Source organism: Lemur catta, chromosome 1 (genome assembly GCF_020740605.2).
Source record: "Lemur catta isolate mLemCat1 chromosome 1, mLemCat1.pri, whole genome shotgun sequence".
NCBI classification, from domain to species: Eukaryota; Metazoa; Chordata; class Mammalia; order Primates; family Lemuridae; genus Lemur; species Lemur catta.
Window position 1 is genome coordinate 167,459,091 of NC_059128.1, and position 21,404 is coordinate 167,480,494.

Sequence of the window (21,404 nt, forward strand, 5' to 3'; positions counted from 1 at the left end):
CTAGATAGAGTAGGCAGGAATTTTAGACATGCAAAGGAAGAGGTCCCCAGGTAGCCTTACCTTATGGACACCGTTCTTCCTGGAAACACTTGGTGGAGGTATGAGAGTGGGTGTGGGCATGTGCACTCTGAGGTTGCGAAATCAGGGGAAAGGCCACATGAGATAGTCCTGTCTTTCAGGGGCATTTGGAGGGACACCTGACAAAATGCTTGACAAACATTCCTGAGATGGTTGCAGAAAGGGGCCAGTTCAAGGCAGCTGGAGTCAAGGAGGTACATCTTGGAGTAGGCAAGCCTGCTGCAGATCAAAACAGGCCCCTGTGACTGCTTACCTCTGAGTCCCAAAGGGATAGAAGGAGGAGAGGGATGCCAAACCCAGAGGGGAAAGTTGCACGTACTTTTCTTCTGTTTCTATTCTCCTCCTCTCTGCAAGGACAGAGGGCAGGACCTCCCAGGCAGGGCCAGGCCAGGAGCCTCAGTGGAGCCTGCCTGGGCTGGCAGCCACATTTGGCTCTGCAGGGTGGTTGGGTGAGAGGGTGACCACAGCTCAGATGTGCCAGAGGCAAGTGTGCACAGGGGGCCCTGGGCCTGCCAACCTGTTTGCATATGAATCTTCCACTTAAAGCAGGGGAAGAGAGGCTCCCCTAGTGAGCCAGGGCTTTCTTCCTCCCATGTTTGTCTCTCTTGGTCTGCCTTGTCCCCCTCTTCTTTACTTCCCCTCCTCCCACCATGGGTTATGATTCTTCCCAGATGAAAGTGTGGCTGGCTGGGACAGGAATCCTACCCAGGAAAGATGCAGAGGTGACCCAATTCTCAGAGGAAGCCAGGTTAGAGGCCTTTGCTCTAAACAGTGCAGCTACCAAAGGTGTGGCCGCATCATAGGTGTGTACCGTGCTTCATGCTTCTCAAGGGCTCTAGGCACCCACACCCTGCCCCTCCTTAGCCTGGGCCTGGGTCTGTGTCTGGAGTGTGGCCTCAGTCTGGCCCTGCAGCTGCATTCTGCTGCACCTCACCAGAATACGAAGGCAAGTTCTCAGTGGAACCCTAGGAGCCCCCTCCCATGGAGCTGAGAAGGAAATGGGCCCCCTCACTTCCCAAATGGTTGATTAGTGGAGGAGAGGCTCCCGGGTACAGATGGCAACATCAAAAGAAGACTGCTAGTTGTGAAATTCCCTCTTCCAGCTCCCCCTGAACACTCCCTTTGACAGGTTATGGGAACAGGAAGCCTACTAGAATTTGGGGCAGGAAGCAAATTCACAGGAAGAGCCTGAACACTGGGATGGATGTTCGAATGCTCTGGTTCCAAGAGCAGAAGAGGAGCCAAGTGAAGGCCTTCTTCTCTTTGTCCTGCAAACCTCTGCCCCCTCTTCACCCCTTCTCCGTCACTGCCTCTAGGTTTTATCCCCCCAGCCCTCTTCTTCCACCGCTGCTCCCTCTCCCTTTCACTCCCACGCACTAGGCCTGGTGCCATCAGGCACAGTGGCCTCACAGAGTCTGTGTCTTTGGAGGTTAAATCCTCCAAAGTTGGAGCATTTATGAAATTTGGCCCCATAATGGTTTAGCTAAGATGGTGCTGCCCTAAAAAATGAAGGAGCCTTAACTTTCCAAACTGCACACACCCCTTGAGCCCCTGGCCTTCCTCTGTGGCCCTTTGCGTCTGGCGCCCAGGGCTGGGATGCTTCCTGCAAATGGGGAGGGAGCTCTGAACACTGTTCCTACTTCCTCCTCCTTCTCTGGGGTCTGTGGCCGCCCAGAACCTCCGCAATTCCCAGTTCTTCATGGGAGACATGTCTAGTGGATACTGGCAAACCAATGGATAACTTCAGGAGCACACCCCACAGTTCATTTTTGTCTGGGCAGCCTTCAGGCTGGGGAAGCAATAGAGTGGGGATTTAAGAATGGGCACATTCAGTCCAGTGCATAAAGGAAGACCATTTTGAAATATCAACTTAACCCCAGGCATCTGCCTTTTCTGCAAAGCTACCTTGTACTAAATTGGTACTGATTTGATGCACGGGCCGCTGTTGCCTGGAAATATCCTCTGCTTTCAGCAAGAGGCTGCAGGGAATGTGGGGAAGACCCTGAGTTTGCAGTCCTTGTAGGAAAGAGCAGGGTTCGTGCTGGGGCAGGGCCGGTGTGATAGAAGAGTGCCCCCTAGTGAGCCACATCCCCAGCTGCTGGGGTCAGCTCAGCCCAGGGCTCCCTAGCTGATGCTTGGGTCTGGGGTTGAGGGTGGTGGTGGAGGGAAGCGGAGGAAGTGGGGGAAGAGGTGTTTGGGACAGGGTTTCTTCCTGGTACAAATATCTCCTAGATGCCTCCAAGAATGGACTAATGGCTCCAGTTGTATTTCTGAGCTTTTCTTCCATTTCAGCCTCCTGCACTTTCACATGGTCTTTAAAGAGACAGCATCTTTGTTTTAACACAAACAGCCTTATATCATTGACATTGAGGAAACACTTTGCAGTCACTCACCCATTCATCCTTCCATGCATCTATTCTGTCATGTGTTTCATAATTCAATCAACAAACATTTTCTGAGCACCCTCTCTGAGCCAGCCCCTATGAGTCAAAGGTGGTCTCCATCCCTGCGGGCTACTGGGTGCAGAGAGAAAGAAGCAAGAATGCTACAGAATGGTGTGTTACATCTTAAAGGAGGAGACTGTGGGCACAGGAAGGCAGTCATGGCAGGCCTCCTGGAGGAGGTGCTTCTCAAGATGAGTGCTGAAGGGCAAGTTGAACTGTGAGGTGTCATCCCCAGGCTGACACTGGAGAACCTGCACTAGAAGCACAGACCCCTTGGTCCACTAAAATGAAAGCAGGAAATGTTGAGCTATTCTTAGGTGGTGATTGATGTGCAGACACCCATCTGTCCTCCCCCAGGAGTAATCCTGGAAAGGAAGGACTGTAAAGGGCACAAAGAAATGGGTACGGGCCCTGGATATGTTCACTGTTTTGATTGTGGTGTACATACGACAAGAGTTACCAAATTTTGCACTTTACACAGGGGTGGTTTATTATATACTAAGCATGCCTCAATAAAAGAGGAAAAACAGTCAAATAGTCTACAGTGCAAGAATGCAGTGCCCTGTTCCATTAAGCTCCATTCCAAAGAGACAATCACTTTAACTCTTTTAGATGTTCTGTATTTACACTTAAATTTCTATAAAATATTCTTCTTTCTTTTCTATCTCATTATGTTTCTGTTTTAGGTATTATCTACCAACTTTCTACTGTGAAAAATTAGCATTACCCACCACACACACACACACACGCGCACACATACACATTTCTCTCCTCCATCCTCTTGACATGGTTACATGGCATTTTTGCCTTAATTACTATCCAATGTTTATATTATTGTGATTACGTAAATATTGTTAATAGCAGAATCACGTATTGTGCCACAATTAGCTTTCTTTTCTTATGCAACTTTTGTTTTGATTGGAGTGAAATTTTGTCTCAGTTTTCATTTGCTTGGTGTTCTATATATTTAGCATTAATTTGTGCCCCAATGGACACACAGAACTCTAAAATTCCCCTCAGCGAATGTAGACCCTTTGGTATCCTATCAGGTCGGTCGCAGTCGGGTGGCCTCCCTCCTGGAGAGCTGGGACAGCCTGCTCTCTGGTCCTGCCAAGGAGCTTTCATCTTGAGATGTCCCTCCATCTCCGCCGTGGGCTTTCCGCTCACTTCTCTTCCGGTTAGTGTTCCTCGGCCTGGATTTTTTGCCTTTCTCTTTCTGAGTTTACTTGTATCGTGGCTTCCTAAGAACAGATCTGCAGGAGGCAAATTTTTAAAACACCATTTGTGTCTCAAAGTGTCTTTATTCTACCTTCACACGATTTTGTTGTTACTTTTCTCCAATTTATCTGTACTCTCTTTTGGAACTCTAGTTATTTGGATGTTAGAACTCCCAAAATGATTCTCTAATTTTTAAGTCTTTTTTCCTATTATCTTTTCTGGGAAATTTTCTCCTCCATCCCTTTTAATTTCAACCCTTTCATATTTTTTGTATCATTTTTAATTTTGAAGAGCTGTTTTTTTGTCTGGAGTTCCTTTTATAACATCATCTTCTTGTTACATGAATTAATTATCTTCTCTTATCCCTCTGGAGTAGTAATTGTAATGAAAATTGTTTTCTTATTCTGATCTCCACATTATCTCTGTTTCCTTGGAGTTCCTTTTTTCTGTTTGTTTGTTTTGGTCTCTGTTTTTTGTAGTTAAGGCTTCCCTGCAATGACTTTGGTTCTTGGCTGTCTGGTCCTGTTTCAGAACGAGGCGTTCAGCAGCTGATGGAAATCCTGCGTGGGGGCAGAGCTGGTTTCTTGGCGGGTCTCACAGAAAAAGGATCGGATAGGGTTCTGGCCCTGATATTGGGGACCCCAAAGTAGCAGAACATGTAGTCATTTCCCTTGGGCCAGTTTCCTAGTGAATCATCCTCTGAATCTCCCGCCTGGAGGATGGCAGCCAGCAGAATGAGGAAGGGGAGCTGGTGGGGTTGGGGGGCCTGAGCACTGCCAGGCCCCCACCACTAGCATCCCGACCGCATTCTCTCCAGGCAGTAACTCTCCCGAGCGGCAGCGGAGCGATATGGAGTAAGGGGGTGATCTTCCCCTTGTGGCAAGGGAGAGGCTACTGGAGAGAGCTCCCCCGCATAAGGTTCTTACCAACCTCCCTGTTTTGGGCCTCACCCTTGCCCCCTTCGCAGAGGTGTCTGGGGCCTCTATTTTCTAAGCTTGTGGGAAGCTCTGCTGAGCCGTCTTTTTTCCTTCCTCCAGACACTCAGCAGTGGGGGAGAAAGCAAACACCTCCTCTGTTTCTTTTCCGCTTCCCAGCACTGTGTTGACATCCCTCTCCTGCCTTCTTGTGCTGAGGGTTTAGGCATTTTTCTTTCATCTCTTTCCTTCTGTGAGGCGGGGTTTGGGGTGGGCCGGGGTGAAGGTGTTCTCATGTCCAGTTCCGCCTCCTCTTCGTTTTCCCCACAGAGGTGGCTCATGCCAGGCCTTGTCAGGACTGGTGTGGGCACCTGGGGCAGGAAGCTGGCAAGCTCAGGGTTGTGCAGCTGGTTTGACGACTTCAGGGCTTGCTTTCCATGCTATGGGCCAGGCTCCGCCAAGGAGCAGCTGGGTGGGGATGCTGCTGGGAGGGGGGTACACTGGGTGGTGCCGGACTCTGGGACTCCAGGACTGCAGGACTTCAGGGCCAAAGCCAAGACCTTGGAGAGAAGGACCTGAGGCTTGGGATTGTAGAATCCAGGGCTGAGCTTGCAACTCCAGAAGGCACATGATACTCCCTTCAGACACCATCTTGTCTTCACCAAACCTGGTTATCCAGGAGAAGGCTGGCCCAGAGCTGCTGTGGTGTCCAAACTCACAAGCCTTCCTTTGCGCATTCACAAGAGAAGGCAGTGGGAGAGAGTTCTGCCTCCCTCAGGCCCACCTGTTGCTTACCCCTGAGGGCAGAGCCTCTGGTCTTTCAGCCCCTTTGGAAAGGTTCTGTTGTTTGACCTGGCAGGGTTGGGGCTGGGGAGTCTCTTGGGAGACATGGTAACAACTGGCTTATTTTGTGCAGAGGCCCTCAGGTGTGTTGCGTGGGCGCTGGTCAAATATGCCAGGGAGACTCTGTAATCAGTTTTCCTCCCTAGAGATTCACAATGCCATCGACCTCTATAAAGAGCCTGACAATTCCTGTAGGAAGGAAACCATGTTTGATTTAAGGCACCCACATAAGTGAGAACAGGCTGTAAGAAATTAGACTGATCTTAAAAGATCTCAGGCAGGGGACATATTGGAGGGTAGAGTCTAACGCCCTAGTGGAAAATAAGATGACTCCAGAGTTGGAGACAGTGAGTGATGCAGCCCTATTTGAGCTTGTCCTTGGCTAAACTCCGTCCGAGGCCTGGTGAGTCCTGGCTCCAAGCCCACTTTCTTAGACCCTTTTGGTGGGCCCTCCCCTACCCCACCCTGAATTCAAAGTGGCTGGCGCTGGAGGAGACGTGGGATCTTGAACAAAGGGGTTGACCCTGGAGAGGCACAGGGGGTTCTTCCTCAAGGTCAGAGGGAGGTTCCAGAGGTACACAGGCTAGGTAGGGAGAAGGGGGTAGGAAGATGGGAAAGGCAGGGACCACGGAATCAGACAGATCAGTTGTTATTATTTTTGGATGGTGTTGCACCACATTTTTGGTAAGATATACTTTAATATAAAAGTATATAATAATATATAATGTAAAACAAAATTCAACCATTTCAGTGTATAGTTTGACAAATTTTGGTAATTGTGCACAACTGTATGACCACAACCATGATAAAGATTTACATAATTTCCATCTATTTAAAAAGTTTCCTTGCACCTCTTTGTAGGCAACTGCCTCCCTAGATGCCCCCAGCCCGAGATAACCTCTGTTCTGCTTTCTGTCCCTACAGTTTTTGCTTTTTCCAGAATTTTATATGAATAGAATCATTACTCATAAACCATGTAGTCTTTTGCATGTAATTTGATTTCTCTCATTTAGCATTATTCTTTGTAAATTCATTCAAGTTGTTGTCTGTATTAATATTCAATTCCTTCTTATCTGAGTAGTATTCCATGGTATGGGTATACCACAGTACTTTTTGCCCTTTCATCAGTTGATGAGTATTTGGGTTGTTTCCAGTTTTTAGTTATTAAAAATAAAGCTGCCATGAACATTCACATACAAATCTTTGTGTACACATACATTTTCGTCATATAACTTTATATGATACTACTGCACTGTTTTCCAAAGTGCTGTACCATTGTGCATTCCCAGTTCTCGATCTATTCTGTATATAAGCTCTTTAGGAGATAGGCAATTTGCAAATATGTCTCCCAGTCTGTGGCTTGCCTTTTCTTTTGGGATGGAGATGGACCACTTACTTGACGTTGCACAAGTAAGTGACTTGTGACTTAACTTCTCCAAGCCTCAGTTTCCTCGTGTGTAAAATAAGAATGAAAAATGTTACTTAGAGGTCCCAGCAGCGGCCAGTTAGCCCTACTTCAAGAAGTCTCAGTGCGCTGCGCTGCAGGCACCCAGCACACACCCTTCCGGCCAGCAAGACGCCCAAGAGAAAGGTCACATGAGCCGAAGGGTGAAGGAAGAGCCCAAGAGATCGGTGTGGTTGTCAGCTAAACCTCCTCCTGCAAAGTGGAAAGGATGCCAATAAAGGCAGCGAGAAAGGATAAATCTTCAGATAAAAAAGAGCAAACAAAAGGGAAAACAGGCGGAAGTGGCTAACCAAGAAACCAAAGATTTACCTGCAGAAAACGGAGAAACTTTAAAAAAATGAGGCGAGCCCAGCCTCTGCTGAAGCAGTAGAGAAGGAAGCCAAGTCTGATTAATATCACATACTGCATCTTAGCAGTGGTCTCTGTCTCCCTTCTCTTCTCCTACAATCCAGAGGAATATTTTTATCGACCATTTTGTAAATTAAAATTTTTTATTAGCTCTAGAAACATTTTAAAGAAGGAGGGAATCCCACTTCATTCCATTTTTAAAGTATAAATTCTTTTTTTTTAAGATGTGAAATAATTTGCTGGTTGTTTATTTTTTGTTGAGACCAGAATATAGTGGGATATCGGATTATGGGAGGCCTTGACTGTCTTGGGTGTTAGCTTAATATCCCAGAGGTGGGGGAGGTGGAGGGGGAGGTACTTTTTATATCCTACAATGCAAAGCACATTAAGTGGTAATTTGGAGTCACAGTCATGCATTTAATATGCCTTGAACATTTTAAATTGCTTCTATTCCCATATTGTTACTTAAAGTAGAATTGTTTCCTAAAGAAAACCTCTCCTGGATCTTGGCTCTCTCTATAAGAATTGTGTGTACTCTGCAGCATTTTTGGTTGTAGTAGTCTAGTTTTCTTAATAACTGTGTTAATGTGCTGTGAAAGATTGCAAATTTGATTATATAGTGTATAATAAAATTGACAATTGGTGGGTATTATGATGTAGCAGCTTATTAACACTTGAAGATATTGGTGGTTGATATCCTCTTAAAGAAAATTGGTTTTCTAATTTTAAGCTGGAAAGTCATTGGCATAACTGTTTAGAAAAGAATCATAATATCTAGTTTTTTAGATTTTTAGTGTAGTATGTACATTAAGAATTGTGTACAAATGGAAATGTCTGTGTACTGATCCTTAAAACAATAAAAGCTCAATTATTAAAGAAAAAGAATGATACCTAATCATAGATTTGTTATGAGAATTAATTCATAACAGGCTAAGAAGTGTCTGATACTGCCTTAGGTTATAGTGGGCTGCTGTTTCTAGTGGATTCTCACTCTTCTGGGCAATGAAGACGAGGGCCAGAGCCACTGTACAGATGCCCATGGCCACCAGTGGTGGATTCTGACAGGTCCCGGTGCCAGGCTGTAGGACTGGCAGGGACCTAGGCAGAGCTGAGCGGGCTCCATCTGGGATACGCCAAATACTCTATGCCAGTGGCCTTCAAATACTTTATCACATACACCTAACATTTTTGAATATTTTTACTCCCTAGCATGTTTTTAAGTTAACATTTAAATTTTATATCAGAAGTTTAAATCATTCCAAATGATGTAATTTTTATTTTTAAAAATAAGACTGCTCAGTTGCTTTTTAAAATGTATCATAGGAAGTCTAAACATCATCACAATTCAATACCATTCATAGGCTTTAGGGAAAAAAATACACGAAGCAGCCCTTTTTTGAAGAGTCAGAAATTCCAGTTAGTTCTTTTTTCTCCTTGAAATTGTATTTCTATTCTCTTCCCCCACAGAATTTTCTACTCATATATTTTTTATGCTAGAAAGTCTTTTACTGATCCCTCATACTTCTCTTCAATAAAATTATAAATTGAAACAATTTTAAACATTTAAAATTTTTCTGTGATGATAGGTTCTAGTAAGTAAACATTTTGATTCTGAATTAAGCTATTACAATGATCATTAGTATACAATTGATCAAAACACAGAACATGTTACACATTTTGACAAATAATTAAACAAAGTAACACTGCTGGAAATTTATTTCTCAATGATGTGGATGGGGTGTACGTTTTAAGTGTCTTCTTGTTTGGGGGTTCTGACACCTGGGGGCAATGCACCTGAGTGAGGTTCCTTTGCCCAGTTGGGGGGTGAGGGTGAGAGGAGAGGAAGGGAAGCAGTCCAGCGGGACACCTCTACCAACTGGACTCCCAGGTACATCAATTTTAAGCACTAGTCCAGGTGAGTTGAAGATCGGGAAACTGGTTCTGTTAAAACAATCTGTGCCTTCACAGTTCTTGGCAAGTCCATAAGTGGTGCCAGGGGTGTGCGTGCCCTGGTTTGGAGCACGCCACTGTAGGTCACACAGTGCCTTCATTCAGCCTGGGTCCCCCATGCCTTCCAAGGATGCTGGGCCCCTCGCATGGCTGATGCACGCATGGGGTGAGTGTGTGGAGGTGGATGGGGCACCCACGTGGGGTGTGTGGGGCAATAGCCCAGTAATATATAAATGGAATAAGTAAGTATTAAATGATAAAATGCTCGGCATCCTTAATCAATACCTCCTCCTCAGCAAAGAAAATGGCAAAATATTTTCCCCTAGAAATATTTATACTTTTTACTAACAGAAAAATAATTCATTTAATTCCTCCTTAATATAAACAGCAACTTAAAAATAATTACATTTTTAAAGAAAGAGGTAACTGTGATGGTTAATTTTATATGTCAACTTGGCTAGGCTATGGTGTCCAGTTCTTTGGTCAGCACCAATCTAGGTGTTACTCTGAAGGGATTTTTAGATGTGATTAGCATTCAAATAAGTAGACATTGAGTATTGCAGATTGTCCTCCACAATGTGGGGGCCGGGAGGCCTCACTGAATCAGCTGAAGGCCTTAAGAGAAAAGACAAGTCCTCTGAGGCAGAAGGAATTCTGTCCCCAGACTGCCTTTGGACCCGAGACTGAAACATCAACTCTTGCTGGAATTTTCAGCCTGTCAGTCCCCACAACTACATGAGCCAATTCCTTAAAATAAATCTCTCTCTCTCTCCATCTTATTGGTTCTGTTTCTCTGGAGAACCTGATTAATACAATAGCCAAGGTTATATTCACTGGGTTTTCACATTATATGCAGAAATCCCTAGGATTTTACAGAAAAAGGAATATATTTCTTATTCTTTAAGGCCCTGAAGTTTTGGCATCTGTTTATTACTGGATCCCAGTTCATGCTAATACATATATCTACTGAATGCCAGACATTGCCCTAGGCACTGGGGATAATAACATTCACCTCAAAGTTTTGTTGTAAGAATTTAATGAAAACTTATATGTAAGAGCCCTTAGCTTAGTGCTGGCACATAGTAGGCTCTGAGTGTTAGATAAGTTATTTTCAGAACTGCCCCTGTGTGTGTGAACAATCATAAGAAGCAGACGTGTAGGGAGGGCTATGGGGGGAAAGGATGCCCCTCTGTACAGCGCAGGGGTGACGGCAGAGGGAGACCCTGTGTGCACAGCCCAAGAGCACACTAAGGCATAGCTCTCTGGCTGCTCTTCCACACCATCTCACCACTGACCTTCTGTATTAGTTACCTACTGCTGCGTAACAAATCACCCCAAAACTTAGTGGCTTAAAACAACAATAAATAGTTATGATCTCTTGCAGTTTCTCTGGATCAGGAGCTCGAGAGTGACTTGGCTGGGGGTTCTGACATGGGGTCTCTCAGGAGATCACAGTCAAGATGTGCTTGGAGCTGTAGCTACCTGAACATTCACCGGGCTAGAGGATCCACTTCCCAGGTGGCACACTCACGTGGCTAGCAAGCTGGTGGCGCTGGCTACTGACTTGAAGCCCCAGGCCCTTTCCTCTTAGGCCTTTGTCCCTTTAAACATCCATTTTCTGGGGAATTCCCTGAGTCTCCCTTGTCCTTGCCTGGGAAACTCTCAAGATATTCATAAGGATTCAGCTTGGTGATCATTGGGAAGAAGTTTACTGAACCCTTGGAAAAGCCAGCTGCCTCCTTGAAGTAACTCCATTCTCTGAGTTCCTAATGAGGTTCAATGACAGCTTTCAGGCTAACTTAAGAAATGTCTGAGCCCTTGGCACACACTAATAGTTTTCCTTCTAAGGTATCTCATGAGTGCAATCCACCTCCATAGTCCTGAGGATGGCTACAGGAAAGCCATCTGCATCTGCAATAGGTGGGGGCTCAGAAAAGCCTAAGCTCTCTCCACAACCTCCCTTCTCCACTGAGGTGGAGTTGACCCCTCCCATCTGGGTCCCCTGTGTCCTTACAGACCTCTGTCTCCACATCCAGAACAGCACTTCAGTGAACTTGTTCCCTTGACCATCTTCTTACCAGATGCCTTGCAAAGACAGGGGCTTGGGTCTTACTCATCTCTCAACACCTGGCACTTAGTAGGTGATCAGTAAATACCCATTTCTCTCTATCTGTATTGCCTCTACCCTGGTCCCAAACACCACCTTCTCTCTCCTGGCCACTGCCATAGCATCCTCACTCACTTCCCTGCCTCCACTCTTGCCCCGCTTCAGCCTGTTCTTCACAGTGGGAGTGGTCTTTCAGGAACATGACTTAGATTCTACTGCTCCTCTTCCAAAGGCTTTTGGAATTACATGCAGAGTCCACCCTTTTCTGCATAGCCTCCTCCCCTCTCCTATAGCCCCCCTTTGCCTGGTCACTGTGCTCCGGCCACACTGGTCTTTTAGTCCCTCAAACCTGCCAGGCTCCTTACCGCCCAGGGCCTTTGCACTTGCGCCTCCCACCCACCCCTAGAACACTCTGGCTCCACATCATCACGTGGTTAGTGCCTGCTCTTCTTTCGTGTCTGATCTACACGTCACCTCCTCAGAGAGGACAACCCAGCTTAAAACACCCCAGCCCCAGACTGGCAACCACTCTTCCTGTTCTCTGCATAGCAACAAGCTATTTCATTACCACCTAATTCTTTATTTACATATGTGTTGGATTATTTCTTTACTGTCAGCCTACCCCCAATCGAATGTCATCTTTGTGGGGAAGGACTTCCTGTCTTTCTTCACTGCTTTATTCCCAGTACCAAGCACAGTGCTGCGCACATAGCAGTTGACTTAGAAATATTTATTGGCTCAATGAATACAAAGAAGAAAGGGAAAGAGTAAAAGAAGTAAGGGAAGAAAGGAAGAAGACAGAGGGAACAATGAAAGATCAGAAAGGGGAACATAGAGGGAGGGGAGAGAGAGACTACACCACAGAGGTTAAGGGCCGGGACAGTTGTCTCCATGGCCCTGGTCATATGTCATTGCAAGTGTGTGATCAGCCACTTCTCTGTGCCTCAGTTCCCTCTTTTATGAGATGGATTTTCTCCCACAGGGCTGTAGTGGGGATGAAATAACATAGTGCATGTGAAGTGCTGTCATAGTGCCTGGCATTTAGGAAGCAGGTAATTAATGGAGGAAGAGAAAGAGTGAGAACTTTGAGTCTCCTCCCTGCCCACTTACTAGGGAATTCATTTGCTTTCCCTCCCTCTCCGCCATTCAGGGGAGTGGAGCCTGGAGGAGCATCTGAAACCCAGGATCGGCCCTGATCATACATCTTCACCTCCTGACGCATGCTGGACTCCATTCCCCATGCCTCTCCTGGTGGCTGAGATGTCCTGTTTATAGCCAGCATACTGGAGGGGTGAGCAGTCGGATTCCAGCTGGGGTTCCCCAGAGATCTAATATCCCTGACACATTCCAGACCCCTTCCTTTGGAGGTGCTGCCAAGAAAGCATCTGCCCTGCTGCCTCATTTCCATGAGGAACAATAGCTAAAGGAGAAAAGTCCAGCGAAGGAGAGTGGGGTAGAGGTGGGCGTGGGGGGGACGGGGAGAGAACCCTTGGTCTCTGCAACTGCAAAGTTCTTAATGCCAGAGACCTGGCTGGGCCATTGTCCCCTGCTCCTGCAGCTGCCACCTGTCCCCTGGAGCCACAAAGCCCCTCTCAGTGCCAAAGTCAGAGGAGGAGGGAAATGCTTAGCCCAGGGCTCTCAAGAGGGCCAGGTATTCCTTGGGGTCCCTTCTCTTCACTTGTGAGCTGACAGTACTCTCTTCAGCTTCTACTGGTTCCTGCATGGGTCTGATGGGCTGTCACTGGAGATAGGGCAGTGGTTTATACGGTACTGAGGGCATCAACTCAGGAGAGCTTCTCTCCCCACTTATTGGCTTTGCCACCTTGAACAAAAAGATGAGCCTCACTCTCAACTTGTGTAAAACAAGCATCATAATAGAACCTACCTCAGATAAGGGGGTTGTAAGTATGCACGGAAAAATCTGTCTAATGACATCCAGAACATGCTCAATAATTACCCTCTCCCCACTGCAGTGGGACCTCCCACATGCCAGGTTCCCCTCCCTAAGACTCAAGGGCAGTTCTGAGCAAGCAGCACCCTCCACCAAAGCTGTTCATGATGGGTTGTGTTCTCCAGGAATCTTTCCCCTTGCTTTGGGATGAGCTGATTGAAGCTTTTTGTCCCTGTCATTTGTCTTTCATTCATTACCTCAGGCTTTTTATTAACATGGTCTTTCAGTATGACCTTCACTGATCATCTTATTTAAATTGCAACCTACCCTAGTCCCTGTTCCCTTTTCCCCATTTTTTCCTCCATTGACATTACCATTCTACATACTATTTACCTCACTTATTTATTGGTTTATCATTTGTCTTCCCTACTAGAATGTAAACTGCATGAAGTCAGGGAGTTTTGTTCATCTCTGTGTCCTTGATGGCTAGAACAATGTTTGGCACATGGTCAGTGCTCTATAAATATTTGCTGAATGAGTGAAATTAACTCTAGATATTTGTTTTTGCCATGGGAACATCCATATTGCTCTTTGATTGGTAGCTGCCTGTAAGAAGCCACTCCCCCCATCCCAGATAATTTAAGTTGCTTATAAAGTACCATAGTACTGTCCTTCTGAGTGTGAGAAGTGGACACTTATAGGACATGCATGTGGCTGGTCCCAATTAATTAAACTCCTCTGTGGTCTGATTGGCTCAGCAGTCTCATCTCTTGCAGTGTGGTCACACTATGCTCGTTACTGGTTTTATGTGGTACACAACCCAGAAGCTTTAAATGGGTTAAGGGTAGTAGCTTACAATCAATGGGTTTTGCAGATGTAATGTCCTAAATCTTGCATATCAGGAATTGTTTTGGCCATGAGTACCGGATATCATACAAAGAGTGGTTTAAACGTAAACAAGTTAGGGACGTATTTTTCTTTTATAAAGCATGAAGTCTGCAGGTGAGTAATCTAGGGCTGATGTCGTAGCTCCACAGCATCTTCAGTGTCCCAGGCTCCTTTTTCTTTTTCTGCTCCTCCTTCCTTCGCCACAGCTTCTAGACTCAAGTAGCCTCATGGTTGTAAGGTAATCACTGTAGCTCCAGGTATCAAGTCAGCCTTCCAAGCAGTAAGAGGGCTAAGGCTCCCGGAAACAGGCTGCTTCTGACTCAGCCTCCCTTAAAAAAATCCAGTCTGACCGTCTTTGATTTTAATTGGGGCATTTAGCCCATTTATATTTAATAAAATTGCTAACATATTTGGGTGTAAATTCACTATCTTATTATTGGTCTTTTATTGTTCTCACTTGTTTTGTTTCTTTTTTTTCTCCTTTCTTGCTTCCTTGTGGATTATTTTTTATTATTCCACCCTATTTAGATTATATTTTTTCTATTTCTTAATGGTCACCCTAGAGATTACAATATGCACCTTTGACTTATTAAAGTCTAATACAAATTAATACTTTTACCACTTCCAGGGCAATGTAAAGATTTGAGATCACTTTAACTCACTCACTCCTCTCACATCTTTTGTATTCTTGTTGTCATGCATTTTAATTCCATATATATTTTAAACCTCATAAGACATTATTGATGATCTCTTATATTAATATATTGTGAATTTCATTTGGCTTTACTCATGTATTTACCCTTTTCATTGCTGTCTATTCCTTCCTACATCACTGTGCTTCCTTTTGGGGTCATTTTCCTTTTGCTCTATAAATGTTTCTTTCATCTGTGTTTGCTAGTGACAAAAGCTCCCAATTTTTGTTGGTTGGAACATGTCTTCATTCCATCCTTCCTCCCTGTCTATGGAGAGGCAGAGGACTCTTGTGTCTAAGGTAGGAAGGACACTATGACGAGCTGGATAACACACGCTGGATGGAAAGTTCACAACCCCTTTCTGGGGTGTCAGAGGCATCAGCAAAGCCAGTGGTTGGCAGAAGGCACAGGCAGCCATTCGATTCTGACTTGGGCCAAGGGGTTGGGTCTGGCTCTGGTCAGATTTCTGAAGGGGAGCTGCTCTTGGCACCTCCTCTCACAAACCACATTTTCCATTGGGCAGCCAGGATCTCAATGTCCAGCCTCACCCTGAGAACAGCGGGGAAGGAGAATGGCTGAGTCTACCCAAACCTCCACCTTCTCACTTTTACAATAGAATAACTTTATCAGGCCTACTTTCTTCAAAGAGCAACTCAAAAAACTGTTTTTTTGTTTGTTTGTTTGTTTTTGAGATAGAGTATTGCTCTGTTGGCCAGCTAGAGTGCAATGGTGTCATCATAGCTCACCGCAACCACAAACTCCTGGGCTCCAGCGATTCTCCTGCCTCAGCCTCCCAAGTGGCTGGAACTATAGGTCTGTGCCACTATGTCTGGATAATTTTTCTATTTTTTATTGTAGAGATGGGGTCTTGCTCTTGCTCAGGCTGGTCTTAAACTCTTGAGCTCAAGCGATCCTCCAACCTAGGCCTCCCAGAGTGCTAGGATTATAGGCATGAGCCACCATACCCGGTCTCAAAAAACATTTTGTAAACTGCTATCCCCCTGAATTCCTCACATAAGCCTCAGGCCTGCATGGATAGACAGTGAGTGGTCCTCAGTACTCCTGGTTTGACCCAGTCTGGGCAGCCAGAGTGGCTCTGGCTGGATTCTTTAGGGCCTGAGAAGTCTGTTCTGATGTGAATTGGTGGCCCCAAGGATCCGGGAGTGAGCTGGGCAGTTCAGGTCTTCTCCGGATGGTATCCCAAACCATACGTCCTATACTCCAAGTCAAGTGGGAAGACCACACTAGGGTAAATGGTAGGACAAGGAGGCATTATACAGCTTCTTTCTTCCTCTATAAATCACAGAAGTCCCACCTGCCAAGGTGAGTGCCTGTATTGATGATGTAGGAAACAAACAAAACAGAAGCACAGCTTACCTCTGTCCAGCTTCTGAGCTCTCTCTGGGGTGGGAGGAAAGTTGGAATACATTTCTGGTGGTCTACTAGTGTATAGCTGTTTTACTGCAGGCTAAACAGAGAAGCCAAGAGTCTTTCCTTCTCTAAATTTTATTTTGCCAAGTCAAACAAAAACTCATTCTAGACTGTTCCCTCCATCTGAAACTCTTCCTCTAGATGGTCCATGGCTCACTCCTTCACTTTCAGGTCTCTGCTCAGTGCCCCCTTCTCAGGGAGGCCTTTCCCAACTACTCTATTTAAAGCTACAGCCACCATGACCCCCAGCTCACCACTCAATCCAAAATCCTGGCGATTCCCCAGTCCCCTGAACTACTTTATTTTTCTCTGTCACTGTCTTAGTTCATTTGTGCTGCTATAACAGTATACCCGAGACTGGGCAATTTACAGAGGAGAGAAATTTATTCTCCACAGTTCTGGAGGCTGGGAAGTCCAAGATCAAGACATGGGTATCTGGTGTACTGTGTTCTCACATGGTGGAGGGATGAAGGGCACGAGAGAGTGAACCCACTCTCACAAGCCCTTTTTATAGCAGCATTAATCCTTTTATGGGGGTGGAGCCCTCATAACCTAAACACCTCCCATTATGTCCCACCTCCCAACACTGTTGCACTGGAGATTAAGTTTCCAACATGTGAATTTTGGGGGAATCACACTCTCAGATCATAGTAGTCACCATGATTTATTTACCATCTGCCTCCCCTCACTAGACTGTTAGCTGCATGAGGGGAGGGATGCAGGTATCTTCTGTCCTCTGCTGTGTCCCCAGAATCAAGAACAGGGTCTGGCACATAGTTGGCATATGAGTTAATTATTGGTTCATAAAAACATCACTCCATACCTTAGTGCCTTAAAACAACAACATTTGCTCTCTTACAGTTACTGTGAGTCAGAAATCTGGAAGCTACTTAGCTGAGTCCTCTGGCTTAACACCTCTCACAAAGCTGCCAGCAAAGTGTTGGCTACAGCCATAGTCTAATCTGACTACTCAAATTGGGGAGGACCTGCTTCCAAGCTCATGTGCTGGGTAACTGGATTCAGTTTGTCGCAGGCTGTTGGACTGAGGCCCTCAGTTCCTTGCCGGCTGTTGGCTAGAGGCTGCCCTCAATTTCTTGGCATGTGGGCTTCTCCATAAAGCAACTCACAACATGGCAGCTGACTTCACTATAGAGAGTAAACTGCAGAACCACGGACAGAGAGTGTGAACAAGAAGGAAGTGACCATCTTTTGAACCTATGGTGGTCATAATGGCCCATGACTTTCACTGTTTTCTGTTCGTCAGAAGCAAGTGACAAGGTCTAGTGCACATTCAAGGGGAGAGGTTTGCACAATTGTAAGTCCCAGGAAGTGGGAGTCACTGGGAGTCATTTCAGAAGATGTCAACCACATTAGACTTGCAAGTACTGTTTGATGAATGGATAAATGCATAAATTTGGATAGATGGAGAGGAAGAGTAGAGACAGGTAGGGACGTATTGCTGTTGAGAAATGGTTTGTCCCTGGTACACTGGGAAACCAGCGGATGTGGACATTGAAGAGCTTGCCACTTTCCACTTGTCATATGCTTCATTTTCAAGAGTGATTAACTTCCACTCTGACCCCACCCTCCTCATTCGCCCATAAATGCATGCGTGCACATGACGTACAGATGGGAGGACAAGTCATCCCTCAGAAAGATGAAGAAACAGGCAAGCTTACAGGCTGGGCTCAGGAGTTTGTGAATTGCTTTCAGAGGACAGGCTGGGGGAATTTTAAAATTTTGGGAATAGCACATTTTTTCCCACTTGCACAACTCAAATAAGGCTGAACACTCCCTTGCTGGAATTTTCCAAGGCTTTTCCATTTCTCCTCTGAAGAGGAGAAAATTTAGACAAAGGAAAGCCTGTTTTTAAGGGAGAAATGAGCTATATCTTTGGCATACCTTTTGTATGCTCAGCATGAACTTGCACTTCAGGGATACAGAAGAAATAAAGACACAGGAGGAACAGGCCTGGGGGCTGGAGGGACCAGATCAACAGTTGGGAGACAACAGTGAAACACAGAGACCACCACCTCAATTATGAGGCTCAGGCATGGTGTGTTGTCCTGCTGTCCAGGAGAAGCTCTGGGGAATATGAGTACATCTTGGATACAGCTGCCAGGGGAGCAAGAAATTTCACTCTGATTCCTTGTGGTCTGCTACAAGATTGGGGGTAGTGGGGGGCGGCCATAATGGGAGACAAAAGACCAGGGTCACACTTCTATGCAGCTCCACCCCCTACCCTCACAGCTCTGCCTTCACCCCTTCTTGTCTCCTTGTCTCCCAGGCCAGTTCTATTTTTCTCTGCTGTGTTGTTTCTCCACTGCGTGTGTGATGCCTGACACATGGTATGTTCACTTCTTTGTCTTGTATGTGGTCTGTGTGAGCTCCATGATGGCTGGAATTCCCAGAGATTACAAAAGGGCTTGGCACATAGTGGGCACTCAATTAATGTCTGTTGAATGAAAGAAGGGTAAATTGGCCAGGCGTGGTGGCTCATGCCTGTAATCTTAGCACTCTGGGAGGCCAAGGCAGGAGGATTGCTTGAGCTCAGGAGTTCAAGACCAGCCTAAGCAAGAGGGAGACCCCATCTCTACTAAAAATAGAAAACATTATCCAGGCACAGTGGCTCATGCCTGTAGTCCCAGCTGCTTAGGAGGCTGCGGCGGGAGGATTGCTTGAGCTCAGGAGTTTGAGGTTGCAGTGAGCTATGATGATGCCACAGCACTCTAGCTGGGGTGACAGAGCGAGACTCTACCTGAAAAAAAAAAAAAGGAGTAAATAATATGATCGGGGCCTGGTTACAAAGTGACAAGCTCGAGCTCTGTTAGTAGAATTTGATTTGGTTAGAAGAATAGGGGCAACAGACTTGCACCTTGCCTACAGCCAGTGCAGCTTTGTGGGGAATGCGTGTGTCTTTATCTGCAGAGAAGAGCTCTTGCTTGGGACAACTCTCACCTCAATCTGGGCACCAGAGGAAGCTGCAGGTGACACAGGCCTTTCTCAGGGTCACATCTGTGCCCCTGCTTTGACTGCTCAAAACAGCGTAACTTCCCATTTCTCTGAGTTTGGGGCTCTTGCCGGCCCAGCCCCCTGTGCCAACCTTTCACCTCCCTGGATGCCTGTGAGTGCCCGTCTCCTCTGCCCCCACCCCCCACCCCCTGCTGCCAGCCTCTGTGGGCACCATGACTGCCTCTGGGAGATCCTGGCTGGAAAAGGCAGTCAGAACTGGGGTTTGCTCTTCCCAATGGCCACCTCGGCACCCGCAAGCACCAAGAGAAAGGGCTGGCAGTGATGTTTCAGAGGCTCCATCATGACCCTATAAAATATGCTTCATTTTTCTCAGAAAATGAATCACTCTTTCCCTCTTATATTTTCATATGGTGCCCAGAAGCCCCTGGATTTCCTGGAATTTATATGAAGAATTTCAGCTATTCCAGCCATAATTTTCACACACATAGCCCCTGCCAATAGACTTTGGCCATCTGGGGGGCAGCACGTGGGGTGGAGCGAGTGTGGGCTCTTGGGCCCTGGAGATCTGGTAGGGGTCCCGGCTTCCCCACTGACCCCTGTGTGCTCTTGAGTATTTTCAAAAAACAGTTTTATTGCGGTATCATTGGCGTATAATAAACTATACTTGACAACGTGCTAAGTTTTGGCTCAATGCATACACCTGTGAGCCATCGCCACAGTCAAGGTAGTGAACACAGCCCTCATCTCCAGTCTCCTGTGCCTCACCGTAGTCCTGCCCTCCCACCCCTCCCACCCCCTTCCCCAGGGCAACCACCGGTCTGCTTTCTGTTCATATGGGTTAGTTGGCCTTGTCCAGACTTTTATATAACTGGAATTAGTAGATACTCTTTATCGTCTGACTTTTTTCACTTAGCTTAATTCCCTTAAGAGTCATCCACGTGGTGTATATCAACAGTTCATTTCTTTTTATCACTAGGTAGTGTTCCATTGTATGGCTGTACCATCATTTGTTTGTCCATTCATCTTTTAATGGGCATTTGGCTTTTTTCTAGAACCATTCCTATTACAAATAAAGCTCCTATGCAAATTCATGTGCAAGTGTTTGCATGGACACGCATTTCCTTTTCTCTTGGGTGGTCACTTAGGAAAGGAATAGCTGCTTAGTATGGTAGGTATATGTCAATGTTTAAAGAAACTACCCAACTGTTTTCCAAAGTGGTTGTACTATCTTCCATTCTTACCCACAATGTGTGAAAGTATCACTGCCTCTACATACTCACCAACACTTGGTAGGGCCAGTCCTAATTTTAATCATTCTAAACAGTGTGTAGAACTATCTCACTGTGGTTTTAATTTGAATTTTCCTAGTGACAATTGTTGAGCAACTTTTCTCGTGCTTATTTGTCAACCTTACATCTTTCTGGAGAAGTGTCTGTTTAAATATTTTGCCTACTCCTCCTTTAAAATTGAGTTCTTTGCTTTCTTATTATTGAGTTTAAGAATTCTTTCTATATTCTGGATACAAATCCTTTATCAGATGTATGCTTTGCAAATATGTTCTTTCAGTCTGTGGCTTCTCTTTTCATGCTCTTAACAGTGTCTTTTGAAGAACAAAAGTTTTACATTTTGATGAAGTCCGATTTATCCGCTTTTCCTTTTATGGATTGGGCTTTTGATGTTGTATCTAAGAAACCAATGACTAACACAAAGTCATGAATATTTACTCCTATGTTTTCCCTCCAGAGTAGTATAGTTTTAGCTGTTACATTGAGTTAATTTTTATCAATGGGGCAGGGAGTGACTCTAAATTCTTTCCTCCCCTCTCCTCCTCTACTTCTTTTTCTTTGTTGTAGTCTTCATTTGGCATATTCATTTCCAGTGATTGCACTACTATTTGTTGAAAGGCTGTCCTTTCTCCACTGTGTTACTTTTGAGCCTTTGTCAAAAATTGGTTGTCCCTATCTGGGTTCTGGATTCTCTATTCTGTTCCATTGATTTATTTGTTTATCTTTGCACTAACACTATGCTGTTTTGATTACTGTAGCTCCACAAAGATTCTTGAAATCAGGTGTTAGTCCTGTAAGTTTTAACCTCTTTTTTAGGGTTGTTTTGGGTATTCTTGGTCCTTCATATTTCAACATGAATTTTAGGATCAACTTGTT

General features: G+C 45.5%; 1 pseudogene; it reads left to right on the plus strand.

Annotated features, from left to right (window-relative positions):
• The first annotated feature begins 4,589 nt into the window (after positions 1 to 4,589).
• LOC123643953 lies at positions 4,590 to 7,355 on the plus strand (annotated as a pseudogene).
• Positions 7,356 to 21,404: the final 14,049 nt, after the last annotated feature.